Below are 16,038 nucleotides of genomic sequence, written 5' to 3'. Positions count from 1 at the left end.
ATACATTCCAAAAAAAAATCATGACACCTGATAGTCAAATTAAGGAATCATAATTGTAGGCATAATCTCTTGAAAGCTGCTAGGACAAAGAGGCTTCTTACAGAGGAAAGCCCATCAGAATAACGTCAGACCTGTACACAGAGACCTGGCAAGCCAGAAAGGGCTGGCAAGATATATTCAGGGCACTAAATGAGAAGAACATACAGCCAATAATACTTTATCCAGCAAGACTGACATTCAAAATGGATGGAGAGATAAAGAGTTTCCAAGACCGGCAAGGCTTAAAAGACTATGCGACCACCAAGTGGGCACTGCAGGAAATATTAAGGGGGGGTTCTATAAAAGAGGAAAAATCCTAAGAATAGCATTGAACAGAAATATAGAGACAATCTACAGAAAGAAAGACTTCAAAGGTAACATGATTTCAATAAAAACATATCTATCAATAATCACTCTCAAGGTGAATGGCCTACATGCTCCCATAAAATGGCACAGGGTTGCAGATTGGATAAAACGTCAGGACCCATCCATATGTTGTCTACAAGAGACCCATTTTGAACCTAAAGATACACCCAGACTGAAAGTGAAGGGATGGAGAAGCATTTTTCATGCCAATGGACCTCAAAAGAAGGCTGGGGTAGTGATTCTCATATCAGATAAATTAGATTTTAAACTAAAGACTGTAGTCAGAGATACAGAAGGACACTACATAATCCTTAAAGGGACTGTCCACCAAAGTGATCTAACAATTGCAAATATCTATGCTCCCAATATGGGAGCAGTCAATTACATAAGAAAACTGTTAACCAAGATAAAGAGTCATATTGATGTGAATACACTAATAGTAGTAGCTCTTAACACGCCTCTCTCATAAATAGACAGATCATCGAAGCAGAAAATCAATAAAGAAACAAGAGCATCAAATGACACATTGGACCATATGGACGTCATAGATATATACAGAACATTCCACCCTAAAACAACAGAACACTCATTCTCCTCAAGTGCTCATGGAACATTCTCCAGAATAGACCACATACTGGGTCACCAATCAGGACTCAACCGAAAACAAAAACTGAGATCATTCATTCCCTGCATATTCTCAGATCACAATGCTTTGAAACTGGAGCTCAATCACAAGGAAAAGTTCCGAAGGAACTCAAACACCTGGAAGCTAAAGACCACCCTGCTTAAGAATGCTTGGATCAACTAGGAGATCAAAGAAGAACTGAAACAATTCATGGAAACCAGTGAGAATGAAGACACTTCGGTTCCAAACCTATGGGATACAGCAAAGGCGGTCCTAAGGGGGAAATACATAGCCATCCAAGCCTCCCTCAAAAAAATTGAAAAATCCAGAGCATAGCAGTTGTCTCTACACTTTAAAGAACTGGAGAATCAACAACAAATCAAACCAACTCCACACATAAGAAGGGAAATAATCAGGATTAGATGTGAGATAAATGAGGTGGAAACCTAGATACAGTAGAACATATCAATGAAACTAGAAGCTGGTTTTTTTAAACAATCAATAAGATCGATAAACCTTTGGCCACACTAATCCAACAGAAAAGAGAGAAAGCCCAAATTAATAAAATTATGAATGAAAACGGAGAGATCACAACTACACCAAGGAAGTAGAAACAATCATCAGAAGTTACTATCAACATCATATGCCAATAAGCTTAGCAACCTAGATGAAATGGATGCATTCCTGGAAAACTATAGACTCCCAAAATTGAACAGGAATAAATCAACAACCTGAATAGAGCGATATCTAGTAACGAGATTGAAGCAGTGATCAAAAACCTCCCAAAACCCAAGAGCCCAGGACTTAACGGATTCCCAGGGGAATTCTACCAAATGTTCAAAGAAGAAATAACACCTATTCTCCTGAAGCTGTTTCAAAAAATTGAAGCAGAAGGAAACTTCCAGACTCTTTCTATGAATCCAGCATTACCCTGATCCCCAAACCAGGCAAAGACCCTACCAAAAAGGAGAATTTCAGACCAATATTACTGATGAATATGGATGCTAAGATTCTCAACAAGATCCTAGCCAACGGGATCCAACAGCACATTAAAAAGATTATCCACCATGATCAGATGGGATTCATCCCTGGGCTACAAGAATGGTTCAACATTCGCAAATCAATCAATGTGATAGAACAAATTAATATGAGAAGAGAGAAGAACCACATGGTCCTCTCAATCGATGCAGAAAAAGCATTTGACAAAATACAGCATCCATTCCTGATTAAAACGCTTCAAAGTATAGGGATAGAGGGAGCATTCCTGAACTTCATCAAATCTATCTATGAAAGACCCACAGCAAATATCATCCTCAATGGAAAAAGCTTTCCGCCTTCCCGTTGAGATCAGGAACACGACAAGAATGCCCACTCTCACCACTCTTGTTCAACATAGTATTAAAAGTCCTAGCAACAGCAATCAGACAACAAAGAGAAATAAAAGGTATCTAAATTGGCAATGAAGAAGTCAAACTCTCTCTCTTTGCAGATGACATGATTCTTTATATGGAAAACCAAAAGACTTCACACCTAAACTACTAGAACTCATACAGCAATTCAGCAATGTGGCAGGATACAAAGTCAATGTACAGAAATCAGTGGCTTTCTTATACACTAACAATGAAAATACAGAAAGTGAAATTAGAGAATCAATTCCATTTACTATAGCACCAAGAGCCATAAGATACCTCAGAATAAACCTAACCAAAGAGGTAAAGGATCTGTACTCGAGGATATACAGAACATTCACGAAATAAATTGAAGAAGACACTAAAAGATGAAAGACCATTCCATGCTCTTGGATCAGAAGAATAAACATTATTAATATGTCTATACTGCCTAGAGCAATCTATACTTTTAATGCCATTCCAATCAAAATTCCACCCGATTCTTCAAAGCGCTGGAGCAAATAATCCAAAAATTTGTATGGAATCAGAAGTACTCCGAATCGCTAAGGAAATGTTGAAAACAAAAATAAAAATGGGGGCATCACGTTACCTGATTTCAAGCTTTACTACAAAGCTGTGATCACCAAGACAGCATGGTACTGGCCTAAAAACAGATACATAGACCAGTGGAACAGAGTAGAGAGCCCAGATATGGACCCTCAACTCTATGGTCAAATAATCTTTGACAAAACAGGAAAAAATATACGGTGGAAAAAAGACAGTCTCTTCAATAAATGGCTGGGAAAACTGGACAGCTATATGTAGAAGAATAAAACTCGACCATTCTCTTACACCATACACAAAGATAAACTCAAAATGGATAAAAGACCTCAACGTGAGACAGGAATCCATCAGAATCCTAGAGGAGAACATAGGCAGTAATCTCTTCGATATCGGCCACAGCAACTTCTTTCAAGATATGTCTCCAAAGGCAAAGGAAACAAAAGCGAAAATAAACATTTGGGACTTCATCAAAATCAAAGGCTTCTGCACAGCAAAGGAAACAGTCAAGGAAACAAAGAGGCAACCCACTGAATGGGAGAAGATATTTGCAAATGACAGTACAGACAAAAGGTTGATATTCAGGATCTATAATGAACTCCTCAAACTCAACACACGCGAAACAGACAATCCTATAAAAAAAAATGGGCAGAAGATATCGACAGACACTTCTCCAATGAAGACATACAAATGGCTATCAGACACATGAAAAAATGTTCATCATACTAACCCTCAGGGAGATTCAAATTAAAACCATATTGAGATATCACCTTACACCAGTTAGAATGGCCAAAATTAACAATACAGGAAACAACATGTGTTGGAAGGGATGTGGAGAAAGGGGAAACCTCTTCCACTCTTTGTGGGAATGCAAGTTGGTGCAGCCTCTTTGGAGAACAGTGTGGAGATTCCTCAAGAATTTAAAAATAGAACTTCCCTATGACCCTGCCATTGCACTCCTGGGAATCTACCCCAAAGATACAGATGTCGTGAAAATAAGGGCCATCTGTACCCCAATGTTTATAGCATCAATGGCCATGGTCGCCAAAATGTGGACAGAACCAAGATGCCCTTCAATGGACGAATGGATAAGGAAGATGTGGTCCATATACACTATGGAATATTATGCTTCCATCAGAAAGGATGAATACCCAACTTTTGTAGCAACATGGACGGGACTGGAAGAGATTATGCTGAGTGAAATAAGTCAAACAGAGAGAGTCAATTATCATATGGTTTCACTTATTTGTGAAGCATAACAAATAGCATGGAGGACAAGGGGAGTTGGAGAGGAGAAGGGAGTTGGGGGAAATTGGAAGGGGAGGTGAATCACGAGAGACTATGGACTCTGAAACAATCTGATGGGTTTGTAATGGCGGGGGGGTGGGAGGTTGGGGTACCAGGTGGTGGGTATTATAGTGGGCACAGATTGCATGGAGCACTGGGTGTGGTGAAAAAATAATGAATACTGTTATGATAAAAATAAAAAAAAAGTAGTTTGGATGATAGTGACCTTTGGAATTTTCTGGGGCTTGATATATGGCTTAAAGCATCATTTCTTTTTATGAATATCCCCTCTGTGCAGAATGAAATAAATATGATTTATTGAGTGCAGAACTTCTATAGAGATAATATTTTAAGCATAGTCTATGATATGTTTTAAGTCATCAGTATCTCTACATTTTACATTTGCTTTAATTTTTGTATTGAAGTAATTTTAGATTTACAGAAGAGTTTAAAATATGATAATACAGAGATTACCCATGCTTCCCTATGCCAATAGGGAAATATGTTAGTCTTCTCAAATCAGTGACATTTTCTTAGTCTCTCCTTGTCTCTCCATATGACAGACAATTGATAGACTATTGTCCAATGATAGACAAAATATTGTCTATCATTGGGTTTTCTGATTTTTTCTCATTGAGTTGATGTGCCTTTCTCAGTACATCATATCAGAGGGTTAATGTTATCAATATGATTAATCAAAGTCAATCTTGACTTGGTTAAGATGGTATCTATCAGGTTTCTCCACTATAAAAGCCCTCTTTTCCCCTTGACATTTACTTTTCTTTAAAATTCTAAGTCCAGCTAAGTCTACTGTGCAGTTGAGTAATAAGGAATTAAGCTGCATCATCTGAAGAAAAAAAGTATAAAAGAATTTCTGAGCTATGTTAAAACTGCCACAGTAATTAATAGACTTCAGAAAGATATACATGAGGCTATGCAATTATACCCAGTTTAACCCACTATTTTAAGCTGTCATAAGTAAATTTTGCCTTCAGCAATTATTACAGTGATATTTTACAATGATTTGTTATTTCTCTCTTTCTCCTCATGTATTTATTAAAATTATTAGGTAAATATACACTGGAATATTATGATATCCATCAGAAAGGAGGAATATCCAACTTTTGTACCAACTGAAACTGGAGGAGATTATGCTGAGTGAAATAAATCAAGCAGAAAGAGTTAATTATCATATGGTTTCTCTTACTTGCAGAGCATAAGGAATAACATGGAGGACATTAGGAGAAGAAAGGGAAAAGTGAATTGGGGAAATCAGAGGGGGAGACAAAGCATGAGAGACTCTAGACACTAAGAAACAAACAGGGTTTTGAAGGGGAGAGGGGTAGGAGGATAGGTGAGACTGGCGGTGGGTATTATGAATTGCATAGAGAATTGGGTGTGGTGCATAAACAATGAATTTTGGAACACTGAAAATATAAAATAAAATAAAAAATTTAAAAATTTTTAGGTAAGAATCCTTTGTTATTTATTATTTATTGATATATTCAACCATTTTTTATATCAGCAGGAATTATGAGTATATTTTTTCCATTCTAATATAATACTGTGATTTATTTATAGCTCAAATCATTCCAGATTTATCCATGGGGGACTCTTTCAGGTTGGATCCATTGTCCTTTGGACATGTTCCCATCTCTGCTTGTTTTTACCTGTTTGATCATTATTTTTTTAGTTTTATTTGCATATACTTGACATGAAACGCTGCATGGGTTTAATTTGTACAGCATAATGAGTTGACTTACATTTATCATGAAATGACTACCACAATTAGTTTAGTTAACATCTATCATCTCATATAGATACAAAGAAAAGAAAAAGAAAACAAAAGTTTTTTCTTTTAATGAGAGTTCTTAGTATCTATTCCCTTAACCACTTTTATATATGTCATATAGCAGTGTTCATCATAGTAATCATGTTATACATTACCTCCCTAGTACTTATTTATTTAACTGGAAGTTTCATACTTTGACCACCTTCACCCAGTTCCCCCTCCCATCACCCCTTCCCTCTACTAACCATAAATCTCTTCTGTTTTTTATTTAAATTCCAGTTAGTTAACCTCCAGTGTTCAAAACTTACCTACATCTAGTGCTCATCACTGTCGCCCTCGGCCCGCAAGAACGACAATCAGCCTGGTATGGTGTTAATGCTTCATTTCCATTTATTTAATCAACTTCCTTAGCTTATATACAGCAGGGTGACCAATAAGGGGTCAAGCAATGGGGAGAGCCAATGAGAGTCCTGTTACTATGCTGATTAAATTTGATACAGCCAATAACTATGTCCTCCTTTAGGCGGGCTTCACCAGAAAGTTCATTGTATACTTGCAGCGTATTTTGCTAGCAGTGAGCCAAGCACCTTCTTGTAATGGCGGGGACTTTCCCGGCCAGAGGAAGTCCCCGACATCTCCCCCTTTTTTGTTTTATGGCAGAGATCATGCCTGTCTTAGGTCGTCAGTAGCAGAAAATATCCTTACCCGTCATCAGACACAAGATATCGATGATCTCTGTCCTGTCTTAGGTTGGTATGCTTCTCTACTGATCTTACCCGTCTTTGACTACCGATCTAGCATGCTTAGCCATATCTGGGGAGATGTCCCAGCCTCTAGTGCCATAGGGGCTTGTGCTATAGCTCGGCTCTGCTCTCGCTGCTATGTTCTCCACTGGTGAACGTTTCTGAATAGAAGCAGAATGCCAATAAGGAGGAGGACAAGATGACCAATTGTATCAGCCCATTGTTTGGTGAACTGGAACATATTGCTGAATGTTGGAAATAGCTCTGGAAGGGAAGCTGGTTGCACACGCATACTATTTACTCGAGTTATCTCAGCCAGAAGGATTCATGTGAAATTTTGAAAATCGTCAGACCAAGTACCCTGCAAATACTAAGAGAGCTGTTGGGAGGAATTGCTGGCCTTATTAAATTGAGAGAATTTTACAGGGGTAACACAAAGTGCAGAAAAAGGAACAATAGAACCAACACTCAGTATATCAGCTAGTGAAGAATGGGGGGAAGATAAAGAAAGAATTAGTTAAAGGTAAAGGATAGGGCCAAGCCTTCAGAATAGCCCATAATTCCCGTGTCGCTGTCGGGGGAATTAGGAATATCAGAGTCCCCCACGACAGTAGGAGGATCACGGCTTCCTCTGTCCTCATCCTCGTTCTCAGGGGCCTTCCGGACCAATCTCTCTGGAATCCAAATCGGCACTTCTTTGTCCTGTGGGAAAACACAAACGGAGCCTCTGCTCCAGATTAATACAGGATCCGGACCTTTCCATTGTCCCGTAAGGATATCCTTCCAAAGAACTAAGGGCTTGGGGGAAGAATCCATACAGGCTAAAAGTCTTTCAGCTGCTGCTTGACCGTTTTTATCGAGCGTCAAAAAATTTAAAATAAATAGAATTGTATTTAGTTTGTCTTTAGGGGACCGGAACGTGTCCCCTATTCCCCCTTTTTGTTTTAAAAGAGTTTGTTTGATGGTTAAGTGGGCACGTTCCACGATGGCCTGTCCTTGAGGATTGTAGGGAATACCATGATTTAGGGTAATGTTTAGTTGAGTAAGGAAACTGTGAAATACTTGTGAGGTGTATGCAGGTCCATTGTCTGCTTTTATTTGTCGAGGTTTACCCCAAGCGGCGAAGGCTTGAAGGCAATGGGAAATAACATCTTTGGATTTTTCCCCAGCATGGATAGAGGCGAATATGACACCAGAACATGTGTCCACGGAAACATGCACATATTTTAGTTTACCAAATTTAGGGATGTGAGTAACATCCATTTGCCATATATGGTTGGGTAACAGGCCTCGTGGGTTAACTCCTAAGGAGGGGGATGGCAAGAGGGTAACACAGTTTTTGCAAGAGACTACAATGTCCCTGGCTTGAGCTTTAGTTATGTTGAATTTAAGTCTGAGAGTAAGAGCATTAACATGAAATAGCTTGTGAAATTGTTTTGCTTGTTGAATATTTTCCATTAAAGTGAAGATAAATTGCTCTTTGGTTAACATATCTGCAGTGCGATTGCCTTCTGTCAAGGGGCCGGGGAGATCTGTATGTGCCCTGATATGCCCTATGTAAAAAGGGTACCTTTCTGTCCCATATAATCCTTCCATGGTAATGTAGCAGCACTACACATAGGACTTTGGGCAACCCCTAGGCCTCTAAGGGTTTGATCAGCCCTTTGTAGGGGCCAATCTTTTGGCCAATCAACTTCATTAATGATACTACGATCAGCCCCGGTATCCAGAAGGCCCATACATTTTTTATTTCTGATCCACAGAGAATAAAGAGGTCTAGCCTCCATTCCAAGTGTTAGACATGCGAGGGGCGGGCCAGTAGAGCCAAAACCCCTCTGTCCACGGGATTTTTCTGTGTTGGGGAATAGTTTATGACAGCTTGGTAACACTATGATTTGTGCTATTTTATCACCTGGACTGATAACTGTAATGCCACGAGGGGAAGACACTAATATTTTGACTATTCCTGTATAATCAGCATCAATTACTCCGGGGTGTACTATTAATCCAGCAAGGGCTGTGGAGCTATGCCCTAATAATAGGCCTACAGTGTTCACAGGCAGTGGGCCCTTAAAATCCGATTCCACCACCTGGTTCCCATCTCGGGGGTTAGTACAAGTCTGGTGGTGGCACGGATGTCCAATCCGGCACTTCCTTTTGTAGCCCGCCTTGGCTCGTCGGCGGGTAATGTGTGCGGGCTACCTGTTGAAGCACCCCATACATTTGAGGGCCCTGGGGTGATGGGCCCCATTTCCCATTTTTTGAATTCCTTGGGGGTAGTGGATTACCTTGAATATCTTTTACTGAGCGACATTCATTCGCCCAGTGTGTACCCTTGCCACACCTAGGACATATGCCAGGTTGCTTTACTGTTGGGGGACCCTTGCTGTCAGGACATTCTTGCTTAAAGTGCCCCTGAGCTCCACATTTGTAGCATTCCCCAGAATTTCCTTTAGCGCCCTTACGTTGGGATAGCTGAATGCCCTGAAGGCCTTGAGTAATGGCTGAAGCAAGTACTTGTCCTTGAATAACACTGTCATTAACATCCCTGCATACCTTAATGTATGTGCTTAAATCTTTAGCCTTCCATGGCCTAAGGGCCTCTTTACACCATTTATTGGCTTGCTCTTAGGCCAGTTGTTTAATTAGAGGCATGGCTGCGTCAAAGTCCCCAAATACTCTCCCAGCTGTTTGCATCAATCTTACAACAAAATCAGCATATGCTTCATTTGGTCCTTGTATCACTTTAGATAGTTGACCCTGCAAGTCCCCACTGCCCTGGAGGGTTTTCCATGCTTTGGTAGCAGCAGCTGCAATCTGCATGTATACGGCAGGGTTGTATTGCAGTTGGTCATGTTTACCAGTGTATGGCCCCATGCCCATAACCATATCCAGATTCCATTGTGGATTGCCTGCCGCGGCATTATGCCGTGCAACATCCTGGGAATGCTCTTGCCATGCTGTCTTCCAGACCAAATATTGCCCTCCAGAGAGGGCTGCCCTTGCTAAATTCCCCCAGTCTTCGGGGATTAAATTCATGCCTGCTATGGACTCCACTAGAGAAATAGTAAATGCTGCCTGAGGGCCATACTGCATGACCGCTTCCTTTAATTGTTTAACTAATTTAAATTCCAAGGGCTGGTGATACCGTTGATGATTTTGGTCCTCTAGAACTGGGAAAATCGAGCTGCTATTGGCCCCCCTCCATGCAGTCTTCCAATCCTCATTAGCGGAGGGATGACATTTACATGTTATCTCCCCCGCCAGGGGATTGTAAAGAGGTGGAGCACTAGGGGTCACTGCTGAACAGGGAGGGTCTGGTTTTAATTTGAACTTCCACTCTAGCTCCTCCCCTGACATTTCTTCTTCCCCTTCGCTAAAACTACTCCTTTCCAAAGCAAGAGATGAGCGTTCTTCTTTCACTTCCTCGAGTGCCTCAGCGCCCTCCTGAATAACTGAATCACATTTCGGCTTATATCCTCCCAGGCACCCTCTGACTAGAGTCCATATAACTAACGTTCCCGGTGGCAATGGTTTACTTTTATCCCTCTTCTTAAAATCCTTACCTAACTGGTCCCATTGGGGGATATTTAGCAAGCCCTCGTCCAGAAACCAAGGCGCCACTGTCTCAACTGTATTCAAGAATGTCCTAGCAGTTTTCGTTTTTAATGGCGTGCCATTGGCCTTTAGAAGGTCCTTTAGGGAACCCTCTAACCTCGACTTTGACAATCCAGATCCCATAATTAGAATCCCAACCTAATGGCTGTTCCGTGTATACTCGCTGCTTAATCCCAGCTCTAAGGCCACCCGCTTCTTATTGCGGACTCGCTAAATCCCGGCTCTAAGGCCGCCCCGCTTCTTATTGCGGTCTTGTACAAGATTCCCACCACTTTGATCCTGGTCCCTTCCCCGCTTACCTGCGGACTTCTCCCTTGCAAGGTTTTTCTATTTTTCTTAATATTTCCCGGGTCTCAGCACCATTTGTCGCCCTCGGCCCGCAAGGACGACAATGAGCTTGGTATGGTGTTAATGCTTCATTTCCGTTTATTTAATCAACTTCCTTAGCTTATATACAGCAGGGTGACCAATAAGGGGTCAAGCAATGGGGAGAGCCAATGAGAGTCCTGTTACTATGCTGATTAAATTTGATACAGCCAATAACTATGTCCTCCTTTAGGCGGGCTTCACCAGAAAGTTCATTGTATACTTGCAGCGTATTTTGCTAGCAGTGAGCCAAGCACCTTCTTGTAATGGCGGGGACTTTCCCGGCCGGAGGCAGTCCCCAACACATCACAACAAGGACAATCCTTAAATCCCTCACCTATTTAAACCATCCCTCCACCCATTGCCACTCTGTTAACCATCAGTTTCTTCTCCATAGCTAAGTGTCTGTTTCTTGCTTTTTCCTATCTCTTTTTTGTCCTATGATCATTTGTTTTGTTTTTTAAATGCCACATATGAGAAAAATCATATGGTATTTGTATTTCTCTGACTTCTTTTGCTTAGCATAATAATCTCTAGCTCCATCCACATTATTGCAAATGGCAAGATTTCATTATTTTTATGGTTGAGTAATATTCCATTATGTATATATACACCATTTCTTCTTTACCCATTCATTGGTAGATGGAAATTTGGGCTCTTTCCAAAAATTGGCTATTATTGATAATGCTGCTATAAACACCAGGGTACATGTACCCCTCTCAAATAGTATTTTTGTTTTCTTTGGGCAAATATATTAGTGCAATTGCTAGATAGTAATGTAGTTTTATTTTTAACCTTTTGAGGAACCTCCATACTACTTTCCAGACTGGCTACACCAGTTTTCATTCACACTAACAGTATAAGAAGGATTTCTTTTCTCCACAGACTCACCAACATCTGTTCATACCTGTGTTAATAATTTTAGCCATTCCGAAAAGTGTGAGGTGATATCTCATTGTAGTTTTGATTTGCATTACCCTGATTATCAGGGATGTTGAACATTTTTTCACATGTTCGTTGGTGATCTGTATGTCTTTGAAAAATATCTATTCATGTCTTTTGCCCATTTTTTAACTGGATGATGATGGTGATGATGATGATGGTGGTGATGGTTGTTTACTGCATTTGGAGGTATCTTCTCCTATTCAGTAGGTTATCTTTCAGTTTTGTTGATTGTTTCCTTTGCTGTGCAGAAGTTTTTATTTTGATGAATCCCAATAGTTTATTTTTGCTTTGGTTTCTCTTGTCTCAGGAGACATATCTAGTAAGAAGTTGCTATGGCTGATGTCAAAGTCATTACTGACTCTGTTCTCCTCTAATATTTTAATGGTTTCTTATCTCACATTTAGGTCTTTCATCCATTTTTGAATTCAGTTTTGTGTATGGTGTAAGAAGGTGCTCCAGTTTCATTCTTCTGCATGTTGCTGTCAAGTTTTCCCAAAATCATTTGTTGAAGAGATTGTCTTTTTTCCCATTGGATATTATTTCCTGCTTTGTTGAAGATTAGTTCACCATATAGCTGTGGGTCCATTTCTATTCTGTTCCATTAATGTATGTGTCCATTTTTGTGTCACTATCATACTGTGTCAATGACTACAGCTTTGTAATATAACTTGAAGTTCAGGATCATGATACCTTCAGCTTTGCTTTCTTTTTTTCAAGGTTGCTTTGACTATTTGGGGTCTTTTGTGGTTCCATACAAATTGTAGGATTGTTTGTTCTAGCTCTGTGAAAAAGGCTGTTGGTATTTTGATAGGGATTACATTAAATGTGTAGATTGCATTATGCAATATAAACATTTTAACATTATTTTTTCCTTCAATCCATGAGCATGGAATGTTTTTCCATTTCTTTGTGTCGTCTTCAATTTCTTTCATTAGTGTTTTCAGAGTACAGGACTTTTACTTTGCTTAGGTTTATTCCTAGGTACTTTATGGGTTTGGGTGAATTGTAAATGAGACTGATCCCTTGATTTCTTCCTCTGTAGCTTCAATGTTCTGTATAGTAATGCAACAGATTTCTGTACATTGATTTTGTGTCCTGTGACTACAGATTCAGTGTATCAGTTCTACCAATTTTTTGGTGCAGCCGTTTGGGTTTTCTATATGGAGTATCATGTCCTTTCCAAATAACAAAAGGTTTACTACTTCTCTGCCAATTTTGATGCCATTTATTTCTTTTTGTTCTGTGATTGCTGAGGCTAGGACTTCCAGTACTATGTTAAATAACAGTGGTGAGAGTTGACATCTTTGTCTTGTTCTTGACCATAAAGAAATGCTCTTAATTTTTCCCAATTGAGGATGATATTAGCTGTGGGTATATATGCATTGCCTTTATTATGTTGAGGTTTGTATCTTCTAATGGTACTTTATTGAGATTTTTTTAAATCATGAATTGTTGTTTCTTGTCAAAAGCTTTTTTGCTTCTTTTGAAAGGATCATCTGTTCTTATCCTTTTATTAATGTGATGTATCATGTTGATTGATATGTGACTATTGAACCACACATGCAACCCAGGAATAAATAACATTTGATCATATGAATGATTATTTTAATGTGCTATTGAATTTGATCTGTATTTCATTGAGAATTTTTGCATCTGTGTTCATCAGCGATATTGGTCTATAATTTTCTATTTCAGTGGTGTCTTTATGGGTTTTGGTATCAGGTTACTGCTGGCCTCATAGAATGAATTTGGAAGGTTTCCTTCCTTTTGTATTGTTTTGAATAGTTTGAGAAGAATAGGTATCAGCTGTTCTCTAAATGTTTGGTAAAATTCACCTGTTAAGTCATCTGGTCCCAGATATCTGTTTGTTGAGACATTTTGACTGTTTTCCATATGACTGTACCAATTTACAGTCCTAACAACAGCACATGGTTTTCCATTTTCTCCACCTCCTCAACTGCATTTGTTATATATTTTCTTTCTGATGTTAGCCATTCTAACAGGTATGAGGAGATATGTCATTGTAGTTTTCATTTACATTTTCTTTATTATTTCTGATACTGTATTTTTTTTCATGTATCTGTTTACCATTTATATATCTTTTTTTTGGAAAAATATCCATTTCAGGTGTTTGCCCACTTTTAATTAGATTTTCCTGTTGAGTTGTATGAGTTCCATGTATAATTTGGATATTGCCCCTATTAGATATATGATTTGCAAAAATTTTTCCCATTCTGTAAATTATCTTTTTATATTGTTGATTTTTATTTTACTATGAAGAAGCTTTTAATGTGATGTCATCCATGTTTATTTTTTATTTTGTTGCTTGTGCTTTAGTTGTCATACTTTAAAAAATATCATTAAAACCTATGTCAAGAAGTTTTTCTTCTATGTTTTTGTCTAAGAGTTTTACAGCTTCAGGTGTTTCATTTGTCTTTAATCCATGTCAGCTTTTGAGAGCCATGTAAAATAGAAATCTGGTGTTAGTCTTTTACATGTGGCTATTCAAATTTCCCCAGCACCATTTCTTGAAGAGTTGTTGTTTCTCCTTTGAGTATTCTTGGCTTCCTTGTCAAATATTAGTTGACCAGATATTCTTGGGTTATTGTTGGGCTCTTGATTCTGTTCCATCGCTATATCTGATTTTATGTCACTACCATACTCTTTTGATTACTATATGACTTTAGAGGATAGCTTGAAATCAAGAAGTTTGATACCTTCAGAAAGGAAGAGACAAGATGGCGGAAAAGTAGGAGGTTTTGTTTCAACCAGTCCCCTAAAGTGAGCTGATTACCTACCAAAGACCTCTGATCACCCCTGAAATTAGAATTATACACTTCTGGATCTCTATAGGAGCAGAAGACACCAGTGGACAGGTAAAGTGGAGTGGGAACATCAGACAAATATTGGAGGATAAACAAAAGGGGGAGGGAGCACCAGAAGTGACCCATTGGAAAAGTAATACCTCAATAGGAGAGTACACTATGATTGGGGGCCAACATTAACTTGGAGTCTGCTTGAAAGCACTCAAAAAGAGCAAAAGGTCTTAAGGGGAAATTGGTGGAATAGGGTGGTTAGGGACAGGGATTTAAGCCCACGGACCAAGGTTGGCCACCACTGGTGTGGAACCAGAGAGTGCAACGAAGAAGCCAGGTCTTGGTCCCTGAGCTGCCAGCATGACTGAGAGCATCTGGGTGGCAACGCCCATGAAGGCATCTGGAGTGGATGCCAGCTGGCACTCTCTAGAACCAAGCCTTTTGTGCTCTGCACGGGCACTGCGTGACCAGGGTCTGAGTCTCACTGCACACCCTCCCCTGAGAGAGGTCTGTGCAGGCACTAGCCAGCACTCTCTAGGGCCAGGAGATTCTGAACACTCTCAGCCACATCCAGTGTGAAAATAGCAGTGTGTTATCTCTGGATGGGACCTCTCTGGCAGTCTGGACCTGCCCAGACAGCCGCAGCTAGTATTTCTCATGGTTTTGGGTACAAGCAGGCATTCCTATGACCCCAGAGACCATGACTGGGGACATGATCTGCTAGTGGCAGAGGGGATATTTATGTGTTCTGGAGCACCCAGAGTGGAACAGACTGAGGCTTCTCTCTGAGATGGAGGTCTGGGTGCAGTTTGCTTTCCTCTAAACCTCCAAAGAACTGCAAAAAGCTGCCAAGGGGAGAAAAAACAAACAAAGCAAAAACAAACAAAAGAAACCCTCCAGAGAACAGAAGCCTGAAAAACTGGTTTCCTCAGAGCCCAGCCCCTTGATGGGGGTTGGAGGGGTAATTACTTCAAGGTAATCCCCTTTACCCAATCAATGCTACCCCTATATGTAAACCAGTTTTAATCCCTCTTTATCTCAGGAAAGTTGTGTCTTTTAACAAAGATATCAAGATACATTCAGGAAGAATCAAAATAAATTTCCTCGCCCACACTGAGAATTTATAACCACCCTCCTATCTTTTTCTTTTGTCAGTATTTCTGTGTATTTGTTTTTGTTCTGGTAGTATATAAATCTTATACTTGGGGTTCAATTTGACGAGGTTCTTTTTTTGGTTTTTATTTATTTTTTCATCTACTTTTGTCAGTCTTTGTTTGTCTGTTTTTGTTTGCATACTTTATAAATCCTACTTTTAGGGTCAATTCAGGCTGGGCCTTCTCTTTTATTTTTTCTTTCTTATTTTTTTTTCCTGTCTCTCTCTCTCTTTTTCTCTTTCTTTCTTTCTTTTGGTGGGGATTCTCAATTGCTCAGAAGTGTTCCAGAGTGCACCTTCCCTGCACCATGGTTGATACATTCATCTACACATCCGTTC

The sequence above is a fragment of the Mustela nivalis genome, assembly GCF_964662115.1.
Source record: "Mustela nivalis genome assembly, chromosome: X".
Classification (NCBI taxonomy): Eukaryota; Metazoa; Chordata; class Mammalia; order Carnivora; family Mustelidae; genus Mustela; species Mustela nivalis.
This window is presented reverse-complemented; position numbering follows the sequence as displayed.